Consider the following 12,600-nt stretch of genomic DNA (forward strand, 5'->3'; position numbering starts at 1 on the left):
GCTGGTTGACCTCTGCCAAAACGTTTCCCCAGCAGTCACGACACATTTGGCCGTGGAAAGGGTGCCAGAGCCCTGAGGCAAGCAGAACCCTGTAGCACTGCCTGTGGTAAGTGCAGGCTGGGAGAAGTGGCAGGGTCCTTGGCTGCCAGGAATGGTTAGGGCTGTGCTAACCTCAGAGGCGCTACCTGCGTGATCACCGCTGAGGAATCTGCGCCCTTAACGGGACAGATGGTCCTAATCCACTTCTTACTGGATAGCTGTGCACATCACAAGGAAGACTCACTGGGTTGTTGTGAGCAATCAGCACAGACCTCAAGGACTAAGTGTCAGAGGAAAGGGAATGATTGCTGCCTCCGCAGCTGGTCCCTCCCACCAGGCTGGAGCAGATGGCAGGCGAGGAGCTCTCCGTATGCTACCTGTTCGGTCACTGGAAAGAAGGCCATTTCTCGGGACACTTACAGCTTCCATAAAGAATAAATTAACCACCCAGTGAGCTGAATAATAGCTCTAATAGCTATGAAATACCTTAAAGAATAAATGTGCAGGTAAATCCTGTCACAAAGCCATCTGAATCAGGATTCTGAAATCCATGTGAGAGTTGACCAATGGGTTTCTGCTGAAAACAGCATTCCTTGATGGTGTGATGATTTCGTTACAGATGGTATCATAACTCAAAACTGCATTTATCTGTCTTTGTCAAGCACCAGTGTGGTATGGAGGGAGGAAAAAAAAATCTGTTGTGTAAGCGCAGTGAACATTTACTGCAACTAAATCTTTCTTTCTTCTTCCCCTTGTACTATTGCCTCAGTCATTTCTGAGCTGGCCCTGCTACTTTTTATAGTGTCATAGTGCCCATGGGTGTCTATGTCCACCTTCCAGCCTTCTTTTCTAGCATACAATAGCAGTTCAATGCCAAAGATTGGGCCCCTGGAGCCAGTGTGATTTTTTGGCCCCTCTCTGTGTCCCTTTTCAAATCCTCAGAAAAGCTTTTCAGTAGAGATAATGAATTATTCTGCAGAAGCCAGTTCAGTTTCTGGAACGCTGGACTCAGACATCACAGAACTAATCCTCTTGTAGCCCTATCACTGAAAACACATTAATGTTTCTTCCCTTAGGCTTCCTTGCATTTCAGCTGCTGCTCCAGGACCAGGTTCATTCTGGCTGAGCTGCGTTTCACGAATCATGACAAGCCACTTTTTGCAGAGATCATAATCATTCTAATCTTCTATCATTATGTCCCAAAGCATCAGTAATGTGCTAGATAAATATTTGCAGCAGAAAAGAGACCTCCACTCCCTGTGGCTGCGCTGGGTTAAAATACGACTTTCTGATTCTTCTCCAGTCTAAAGTTTGAGTGCGTGGCAGGCACAGATGATTTGCTGAGGGCAGGGCTGAAAGGAGAGTAAAGAGAGGGCAAAGGTATCCCAAGCCAGGTTCTGTTCTGATGGATGCATGGGTGAGGTTCCAAGCTGGTGTGGGCAGAGTGGGGTCAGCACACCTTACACTGAGTATCTCGTCCTTCAGGGCAATGGTTACTCATCTGCAGCCTCCAAAAAAGTACTTCAGTAAAAGGGAGATATCTGAACCATTAGATCTCCAGGTCTGCTGTTTGGCCTTCCAGGGTAGGACTCAGTCCACCCTGCACACACACACGTGCTCTCTTTCTCAGCAGAGCACTAACTGCTGCTGCACTGATTGCTTTAGCCTGTCTGCTCCTCCACAGTCAGCAGACCAGCAACAAGGTGTGAAGAGGACTTTTTCTCCACCTGCTCCTTCTGCACAGGGCAGTGCAGCCCTCTGTGAAATGAAGCAGCTTCCCAGCTGTGCAGGACCCACACTCGTGGTGGGCTCCAGGGTCTGGTCCCAGAGTCTCTCTACACCACATTTCATATGAGGGTGTGGGGCTGGGCTTTGAGGAGGAACCAGAGACATCCAGAGGCTGGAGGGAAAGATAAGATGGCAATCAGACTCTTTGCTTTGAGTGTCATAGGTTCTCTTCTGCTAGTACCTCACTCCAGAAGTTACATTTCCCACCAGAATTAGGGCTGTGGGAGCCCTTCCCTGTCAGAAGCACTCAGACTGTCAGAGAAAGCTGGTCACTGCCTGCAGGAATCTGTGCAGGACTGTCCTTGCAAAATGAAGATGGTACAAGCTGCCAGGCCATGACAACGCACTGGATGTTCATGTCCCCCTTGCTGACAAGTGATTTTGCTGTAGCAATAAGCAGATGAAAGTGGAACAGGTTATTTGTTTTGCATTTGACTTTTTGTCAGTAATTTTTCCAGGGGAATCTGTCTGGTTCTGCTACCTGCTGCTAAAATGGGTCCTCAGAGAGGGCAGTGCCTGCGGCCTTCCCTCTTCAGGAGATTAGCCTTGTCCATCAGGTTTCTGTTTTGCCTTCTGCTGGCAATTGAGGCTTGACTGCACGAAACAAATAAGACAGCATTGAATCTTATGGAATATGTTATTTGGGATAATTGGGAAAAAGCAGTCTCAGAGCAGAATAAGAATATCCTTGCAGTAGGTGCTCTCAAATGACAGACTCTTCCTCCCTGCAGGCAAGCTTAGAGCAGAGACCATTTCACACCAATAGCAGTGCTCAGGAAAGAAAAGAGACTTCCATTTTTAACCTGTTCCTTTCCTTGTTCATTTCCAGACATGGGCTGAGAATGTAACTGGTGTGTTTTAGCACCAGCACCACTTGCAGGCTGTCAGCCCTTGGTAAGCAGAGCTGCAGCATCCACCTCCAAACAGGCAGAGCCATGACAGAATCTGTGCCCACTGCCACAAAGGAGCTCCATTCCCGCTGATGGACTGAGCTCCATCCCTGGAATGTGGCTCAGTCACCTGCTCATCTCCATGTGTGGTTTTTCTCTCCAAACTAAAACTAAAAGGGCTGGCAGTGGGGGGTGAAGAAAGCGATCCTCTCAGAGGCTGGAGCACCAACAGTATTCACTCGATGCACTTCAAGTCTTTTTCCTCTCTAAGTCCATGGAGACACCAAGTGAGTGTGATGGGACAGGGACTGCCTTTTTACGGAGAATTAATCAAATGCAATGTTGAACAGAGATGTTCAGTATTTTTTTTCTCACTTCCATGAGGGAATGGCTTGTCGTTTCTTGATATAAGGGGGTGGACAGCTTTTGCATAAGAAAATAACTTCTTGCTTCTACATTTTCTCTCTACACTGCTTCTGCTCTTGTTCACAGAGCTGCCTGATCACCCAGTCCTCAATTTTCCAGCAGCTTCAGTTCCTTTATTTGGACAAATATTCCCCTTTATTAAATTGGTGTTTTCCACACGGGGCATAAGGTACCAAAATCCATCATATTCTGGGGTTTTCTGCTAGGTAAGGGGAAAAAGGAGCAAAATTCCTGAGAAAACTGAGCCTATACATTCTGAATTTTCATGTTGGTATACTGTTCATAGAAGAGAAACAAAATGCTCTGATACAATGGATCCAATTTTCCTGGCGCATCTACTGGGAGGGCATCTGTAATGAAGTCCATATAATTTCTTTTTTGTCCCTTTAAATTCATGCACATAACCTAGGTTCAAATCTTCCTGAATTTGCAAACAAGTTCAATCTTCATCCTGGGAGGATGTGTGTCAAGTACTTTGGAGGCTCTGTGTATATATGTCTAAAATGGGCGTTCTGGGAGCTATGCTTGGCCCTGACTGCCTTTGTCCCCAAAAAAGGTAGCACTTAGGGGAACATATTTCTCTGCTTTTCTTGCAGTGCTGTGCATTAATGCCACTACTCAAGCTAAGAATAGAGAGTCCTCATCTTGATGGCTTTGAAACAGACCAGAACAGCAAATCTTACTAATGTGCAGGCCAGATCCTGCTCTCAGCTGCACAGACTTCTGTGCAACAATTTAGAAGTTAATGATGCACTAGGGACCCTGTGGTGTAGATGAAGCACCATAACAAAGAAATGTTTGTTGAAAAACCACTCTCTGAGCTCTCTCTGGTTTCTTTATCTCAGCAAGAGGTAATTTCAAATAAGGTCTCACAGGGATGTGCTGTGAGCCTGTCTCTACTGGATATTTTTACTGTTATGTCCAGTGGTGCTAACTGGAGAATGCATTTATATAATTTTGCTATGACCTCCTCGTCTGAGAGGACTGAAGGACTCACCTGGAGTGAGGGCCGGAGTTAAAGGTGATTTGGACTAATAGGGAAAATGGCCCAGAATGAAATTCAGTGATGATGAAGGTGAAATTATATATTTAGAAATGTACAACTACACAAGTGGCACAAGTACTGCAAAATAAGAACAAGGGGTCACAGCAGGCCATGGGATAAATACAAGTCACAGGTATTCTACTGTGGCAGTTGTTCTCCCCATCTACTTGGTACAAGGTGAGGGCAAATCAGGTTAATCTGTGTGAAGGAGAACTTATGTTAGATGGGAAAAAAAATATTATCATGAAACTTGTAGCTGGTAAAAAAGGAGGGGCCGCAGGATCCCTGCCACTGTGTGTTTAGGAGTAGATTAGATAGAGAACTGCCAGGAAAGGCTTCCTGCTGTGCTTCATGCTGACCCAACCCTGATGGTGGCCGGGGTGACCTCCCAGGCCCTGCAGCATCAGCCACATCTGCCTGGCAGCTTCTCCAGCAAAGTCCTTTCCCCGTGTTGGGCCAGCCAATGATCCGAGCTGAGGAGGGGGAGCACTGATGCAGTGGCACTGCTCACACTGCTGCTTTGAGGAAAAAATTTAAGAGGGTTAGATTTTTAAGAATTCATGTATATTTTGAACAGATCCCTCTCTGCAAAAAAAAACCCCAGATTAATTCAAAAAGTTGTTAAGTAAAGTAGAGGCCATATATTACAAAGTCTAAATAATCCAGACAGTTGATTCGTAAAAAATGAAAACAGTGTTTGAAATGACAGGTCAGGAGAATCTTGCTTTTCTGAGTATCTGTTGGATTTCTTGTCCCCCTGCTTCTTCCACACAAAGGACCCCCTCCCCTGTCCACATAGTCCTTCCTTGCTTCATTTGCTGTATTGGGAAGAAGATAAAAACATTGTGGTCAAAGAGACAGCAAAAAAAACCAAACCCAAAAAAACCACAAACCAAACCAAACAAAAAAAACCAACAAAACAAAACAAAAAAACACCCAACAAACTATAAGAAGAGGCAAAACTATTGGAAGAGGCAAAACTAAGTGGGATAGCACTGCAGTAAGTAGGGAAACACCATTTAAATTGGACATTATCCATGCAGTTTGCATTTGAGCATAGCCAAATAGATCTTGGTAAGTGCAGCCCGGCTCTGCTCCATTTACATATCACATATCCCCCTTTTCCAGAGGAACAAAGGTAGTTGCTGTAACACTCAGGAGAGGAAAGGGGATAAAAACAGATGGATTTAATGGTACACTTTCTGTTTCTTTACTATTTTTGGTTTTACTCTCTGAGGGAGGCAGGGAATGAAAGGCTTTAAAGCAGCTGCCTAGCACTGCTGTATAAAAGCTGGGGAAATGCACACCTTGTGTGTGCAGAGGGGTGGCCAGGACCTGTTCAGAGTATTCATCATGCTGCTCCTTCACTTCCCAACAGACCAAGCCTTGGAAGCCCCTTCCTCTGCCTTGTGCACTGCACTCATCATTTCCCTGTGTCCCTGAAAATGCCAAGCCATTATCAGGTTGCTCTCCTTTCTTTTGAAAATCTAGATGTTTTAAACTTCACTTTCCAGAAACAGGTGGTTGGAAAAGTTGTCAGCCTCTGAGATGCAGTTAATCTTTGGACAAATATACTTTCAATGGTGCACTGTTGTCTAGCAACTATACTATAAACAGCCCTCCATTTGTCTCCTGTGGGTAATCACTGATTTCTTGGGGATTAAAGCTTAAGTAACACTCCAATCTAGGTGCATGCATCAGACCACAGCGTATTACAGCAGATTATGCCTCCCAGTATACAGCTTGCTTAACCATTTAGAATCACAACAGAACACAGACAGCTGCAATGATAGGAAAATGAGCACTAGCCTGTGAAGTAATTAGTATTTTGAGTTGTGGAACATTCCACTGGAAGGCCCAAAACAATTCCTCTCATACAGAAGGGTGGGGTGTCAGATAAGCATCGTATCAGAGCATCTCATCTAGGCTGAGCCTGACTTATTTCAGATACGTCTCGATAGCTCTCTTGATGCAGAGAACAGCCTCTGCATGGTCTCCTGCATCTGCTGCCTCATGCCACACGGATGGAATTTTACCTTCCAGTGGTGAGCAGCACCGTGCTTCAGCGGGGTTCTACAGCTCACTGGTGGGCATAGAGCCTCGGGACTGGTTGAACAGACTCTCTATATGTTGTGAATACAATCTACTAGATGCATCTGCTTCTGTAGATCACCTTCTGCTTAAGAGACTGACCGTGCTCTTGCTAAATCACTGCATTTAATACCTTTCCCAGCCAAGCTCCCCTGCCCTCAGTTGCTGATAGTGCTGGTGTAATGCTAGGGAATGAATGAGTGCTGTGGCCTGGGGCCTGTCTTCAGGAAAGGGCAGTCATTTGGTTGGATTTAAATTAAATATAAATCATTTAAGTAAATAGATAAAAATTACAGGCTCTAGAGTTAGAATAAGGCTCAGCATTTTTGGGATTAGAGTTTCTAGTGTTGACCTCCCACACTGAAAGAAATATGTGTCTGTGCGTGGGTAATGCTACATATCTTTTGGGAAATGGGCGTTTAACTGAAGGAATTATGTTCAAGACATTTAAGATTTACCGTAAGAATTCACTTTTTGAAGAGAACAAGTTTGGTAAAATCTGGAAAAACAAATGCTGGGCTTTCACCACTGTCCCCTTTTGATGCTTTTTTAATGGCTTCTTAGGGACTCACAAGGAGTGACTCAAGTGTCCCCTTGTCCCTGCAACACTCAGGATCTCCAGGCTTTAGAGATCAAGTCAGGAGGGAGCAGGGGCAGCACACTCACTCAGCCTGACCAAAACACTGCATGCAGGGAAGGGTAAATCCTTGTGCCTGCCCTCTGCTTTCCCAGATCATCTAGGCCAGAGTCTCTTGCAGTTCTGCAGCAGCAGATCCCTCTGTGTAGGCTCAAGAGGTGAAAGTAGATGGAAAGTGGGAAACAGCCTCACCAAAGGGAAAATCCTCTCCAGGGCCAAGCCAGTGGGAGGGTTGCAGTATGTCAGCTTTTGCTCCCAGCTGTGCCAAGAGGTATTTGAGGCTTTTGGCCGGTGTTGGAGTGCCCAGCAGCTCAGTGGAGCAGTGCAAGGAACACCCCAAATGCTGGGTTGAACCTTACTTAGATGCAAGTGCTTCCCATGTGCTGTGTGGGTGACCCTGGAAAGAGTCCATGGATATAAATGATATCTCAGAAAATATGGGCTTAATTCAAATGCCCACAGGGTGCCCCTCTCTGAAACACCACCACTGCAGAAACTTTCATTCTTAAGCAGTTGTTGGCAACAAGGAAGGGCTGATCCTACTTCCCCTAACTGTGGAATGCGGGCTTTAAGGTGTCAGGATGCAACGACAGGGAGATTTTGTACCCTGCATCTTTTCCTAAGAGTTTAAAAGAAGCATCTGTTAGACCCAAGGAGGAGCTCAGCACACTCCAGAGCTCTCAGAGTGGGAGGAGTTGGCTTTCTCTGGGAGCCTCTACACAAACAGCGTGATCCCACTGGGGCTCGTTGAGTTTCCAGTTCTTGCCTCCAGAGAATCTTACTACTGTTTTGTCCTTCACTTTCAAATCCCCAAAGCAGTTACTTACTTGTCATTTTTTCTTCCTACCGCTCTCTTCTGAAGGGGATGTATGTGTAAAAGTTGTGTTTCTTGCACAACACATCCCATGAAGTTTCAGTGATATGATGAGTTTACATACTAAATGGAGCAATTAATTAGATTCCCTCCATATCTATATTCAGAGAAATGATGGCATTATCATTACACTCCCTCCCTTTTAAAAATTCCTTTCCAAATCAGCTTAAATCCCTCCTCCCCCTGCATTGATTTCAGTAGACTCTGGAACAAACTCAAACAGAGCATGGACAAAGTCTTGGTCCTGTTGAATTTAATGGCAAAAACTCCTGTTGTACTGAATTTTGAACAGTGAAAAATTCACTTTTGAATGAAAGAGGACAAATAATTTGAAGCTTCTTGAGTCTAATGAAAATCTGTCAATTGCTGTCGGCTGGATTTGCATCAGTGTAAGATAAAAGAACACATATTTTGGTAAGACAGAGACAAAACCCATTCAAATATGTTGTGAAAGTAGTTACATGTCTAGTACCAGAGACATTTTCATCACATAATGAAAATTAGTGTTTAAAAAATTATTACCTCTGCAAAGGTGGCATCACGCACTGTGTCAGCATTTGAGATGTGGTCATTTTAAAAGCCAAGAACCTTGGCAATGCCCTTTGGAGATTATTGTTTCTTAAAAGAGTACATCAGGAATAAGCAATCACAGAGAGTGCAATTAAGTGCATAATCACAGATATTTTTGACATCTGTCTACTTACAGGCTCCATGGCATTTTTTTTTGCATCTCTCCCCCTTGTGTCTTCAATTAATTTATCGTGACCATCTGTGTTGTATTTTTTGCTGCTCAGCTTGCCTTACTACATCTGTTTTTTGGCTGAGTATTTCATGACACTTCATCATTTTCACTCAGAGCTAAAAGAACAGAATTTGCATTTACTCAGTTAAGTTGCTTGGTTAAGATAATCAGCAATTAAACAGACCACTACACTACTATTAAATGACTCTTGAGTGGTGAACAGAAAGGCAAGAAAGAAGCAGCAGCAGTTTAAAAACTGCAGCTTAGGTTTTCTGGTTCTGCATGGATTTAAAACTCTCAGGGGTTCTACATCTGCTCCAGTGCTCACTGTGCACAGAGAGAAGGGGACATGCCATGGCAGGAAGGGTGTTTGGGTGTTGTGCTCTGGGCAGTCTCCGTGAGTGTGTAACTGGTTTGGAGGTGCCAGCTAACCACACTCACTGCGTGGGGTGAGGGCTGCTCACACAAGGAGCAGGGCAGACCCTGCAGGCTGTCAGAAGGAATCAGCAGTGAAAGCTGACTGCACTGAGTGGGCAGTGCAAGCAGCAGAGAAGAAACATTTGTAGGTTTTTATTTCCTAGTGCCACTGAGGTTAGAGGTATAGTGCTCCTCATAGGCAACTCATTTCATCTTCCTACAGGGATGCAAACATTTTCTATTGCTTTCCTAGAGTCCTTTGAAATGTTTACCCCAGGGGCTCATCCACAAGAAATATTTGGCAATTATAAAAATCTTCTCTCTGAAGTCACTGCTTATGCCTGATTTTCTGTCCTTACATTTCTTCCTTTGCTCTAGTTAATGCTAATTTTAAGCAGTCTTTTCCCAGTCCTGGCATTGTAACACCATGTGATTCTCTTTTCTATGGCTTCAGGATTCTAGGTTTTAATAAACCATAGCTATCATCTTCTCCTAAAAAAGGGAAGGAGAGCAAAAAAAAAAAAAAACAAAAAAACCAAAACCAGCATCAGAGCCTACTTAATACAGCAAGGGGCCTGTCACTCAGGAGCTTGTAGAAGGTGACAGCAGAAAGACTGTTCGCTTCAGTCACAGCTCTCCCTGCAATAATTCTGTGGTAAGTTTATCCCAGAGTCCTGGACAAAGTACAGCCTGCTCTGAATAGTTCTGACTTTTCCTGAGAAAGACCTGTATGCCATGCCCATCATCCAGCTGTGCTCTGGAACATCATATCTGGGCATGTGTCCTTTACTGACCCAGGACACTCCTTGCTGAGCTGATTGTTTCAGCACACCTCCAGCAGCAGAGATACCAAACCCAAGCCTTTCAGCCCTTTTGGGCACAGACAACAACCCAGCAACCCAGCCATAACATGTGGGGGGAGGAAGGGGACGGGGAGAGGGGAGAGAAAGAAATATGTGCTGGAAAAGACATGGCAACATTACCAGTTATTCTTAAATGGGCCTCAGCCTCGCAATGCCTGGGGACTGCTGCTGGAGACTGAATGAACTTTCTCTTGTTTTGCTCATGGTACACTTCTGTGTGGGTGGGCTAACTGGATTTGAAGTAAATAGCATGAAGATCTTTCCAGTAAATGAAAAACTGTTTTGCTGAGGGAAAACAGGCTCTAAAAAAACACCAACCAACCAAACAAAACCCCAAACAAGGTATGTTACTCTGATTACTCTGAAAGTGGCACTTTCCTAAGCAAGATTGTAAGTCTGTGAAAAAGCAGGGCTCCCTCTGTGAGCCCCATTATATTAACTAATATGCTTCAGCAACTCAGACAGAAGCCAGCAGGCCAAATACAATCCTACCTTATTAAATTTGCTTTTTGTCAGTGATTGAATGAGATTATTTGCTTGTGGTTGGACCCATGCAGAAGAGAGCAGCAATATGATTGTTACTGGTTGGAAAAGTCCATCCTCAGTGCCATTGTCAGAGGTCCATGACTTTGACACCAAAATATGAAGGCTCTGCAGGCAAGACCTGCGGTGTTAGCAGTGTGCTCAGGTGAGTCAGGGCAGCATCCGACAAATGGTGAGAAAGAGCAGGCCCGAGTGCACTACACTACACACTGTTGAAATGCACTACAAATTGCAGTATGCTGAAACCTGACTGTCATGGAGTATCCTGGGAAATGTACCACTGAATAAATCTTCCCTCCATCTATGTTACCAGAGCGTTGCTACCAAGCAACTGATGATCTGAGTGCTGACTGATCCGGTAAGTCCTGTCAGTACAACAGTAAAAGAATCCTTGGTTTCAACTGCTAAATAAGGTATGGGAGGGATGAATGCTTTTTCAGTTGTGAGGCTTACATATTTGCAAGGAAATGTTCCCAGAGATATTCCCCAGTCATAAGTGTCTCTGATTCATGACAAGAACTTCCAGGAATTCACTGCATTGAAAATATAACATGGAAAATACACCTGAAAGCTGCATTTTCAAGGGGGTTTTATTCTGCATTAGTCAGAGTTGATGACTTTTGAAACAGGTTTTAATGTATGAAAACATTATGGTCTTTATTAGCGTAAAATGACGTTTTACTTAAACTCAACAATCCCATTTAGGGCAGAGCATACCCAGAATGCTATGAACCTCTACAAACTGGGCTGGCACTGGAGCTCAGGACAGACAAGTAATCCTCTACAGATAATTAGCAAAGAAAAATGCCTCTAATCTCTTTGTTAGTCCAGTTGTGGGTTTTGATCTAATAATAAACTAAACCTTAACCCCCCCACCCTCTTACATTTTAATTTAGCCTGCACTGGGCATCCTGTAATCTGTAATATTTTTAGCTGGGCTGTTTTGGTTTGTATGTGCCCTGCACACACATACATGGTCTGAAACACCTCTGTCCTCTGCCTGTGTGAGTGCTGCATAAATACAGGAACTTGGGCCATCATTTATGAAAGCTTTTCAGTGGGGGCATGATTGACTTCACACACATGCTCAGGTGTCGTAGAGTGGTGTCACCTGTCCCTGTGCTGTCCTTACCCAAAGGCTGTAGCTCTGCAACCCTCTGACACAGCCTGGCTCTTCTGGAATTTGGTGGAGGTTTAGCCAATGTTTTGCACATTTCTGCACTGTGGAAAGAGGCTGGGTGAGGAACTGTGGGCTCACAGAGGACACTGTGGCTGTGTGTGACTGGGACCATCTAGTTCAGCCCCCTGCAATGAGCAGGGACATCTTCAGGTAGGTCAGGCTGCTCAGAGCACTGTCCAACCTGCCCTTGAACGTTTCCAGGGATGGGACATCCACCTCCTCTCTGGGCCAGCCTTTCAACATCCTATCTGTAAAAACCTTCCTCTATTAAGTTCTGTTTTGTCGGGCCAGGGTTTTATGAGCCTTTAAAAGGGAACTTAATACACCAAGGATAGCCTAGCTATTACCTTTGGAGGCAAATAATGAGCAGGATGGCTTCTGCTGCAGTGTTGGAAACAAAAAGGTTTAATAAAAGGAAAAGCAATAAACAGAAAATCCGATCCAGGTACAGAGGTCTGCTCCTGGTAAAACACCTTCACAAAAGCCTCGTGGTTCTTTTGTCCTTTCCTTTTCTACCTTATGGCCCAGGCGGGATCTTTTGGCTCTCATCCAATTAGGTGACCCCAAGGTTTTAGTGAAGTCTCTGGGGTCCTATAAGGTGTCTTTTCACCTGATCGTTGGGAGAAACTTCTGGGCCTCCTTCCTTTTTTGGGGGACAAAGGCTAGTTTATCCCTCTCTCACTGGGGGCATCCCCCTACACTCCTTCATTCCTCCTCTTCTTCTGCTCCATGCCCTCCCAATTCCCGTGCTCATCCTTCTTCATCCCTCCAAACCCAGCGCACCCCTTGTGGCTTCTGTGCCTGAAGACTGCTCTGTTCCGTTCCCAAAGGACTCGGCGAGAAATGAACGGACAGATCCAGTTTCCGCGCCGTTATTTGTGGGTGCGAATTCCGTCTGGAGCAGAGAGTCCCGGCGGGGTCTGACGCCGTGCCGGTGCCGGTGCCGGTGCCGGTGCCGGGCGGGGCTCACGGCCCCGGGCCGAGCGGGCTTCCCGTGGTCGCCATGGGAACGGCGGCGGGCGGGGCGCGGGCGGCTCCGCTCAACTTCGGCGGAGCGGCGGCGGC

General features: G+C 45.3%; 1 long non-coding RNA gene across 2 annotated transcripts; it reads right to left on the reverse strand.

Moving 5' to 3' along the window:
* Positions 1–1,914: 1,914 nt before the first annotated feature.
* Positions 1,915–12,458, reverse strand: LOC135297114 (uncharacterized). Of its 2 annotated transcripts, XR_010359179.1 has the most exons (5): positions 12,319–12,458; positions 11,488–11,576; positions 8,495–8,648; positions 2,309–2,421; positions 1,915–2,211 (listed from the first exon to the last, which is right to left on the reverse strand). It is a non-coding gene; the product is annotated as an uncharacterized LOC135297114 (long non-coding RNA). The 2 variants fall into 2 exon arrangements; XR_010359180.1 differs by lacking the exon at positions 11,488–11,576 and having other exon boundaries at positions 12,319–12,450.
* Between the last annotated feature and the right edge of the window lie 142 nt (positions 12,459–12,600).

This window comes from Passer domesticus, chromosome 3, assembly GCF_036417665.1.
Source record: "Passer domesticus isolate bPasDom1 chromosome 3, bPasDom1.hap1, whole genome shotgun sequence".
Taxonomy (NCBI): Eukaryota; Metazoa; Chordata; class Aves; order Passeriformes; family Passeridae; genus Passer; species Passer domesticus.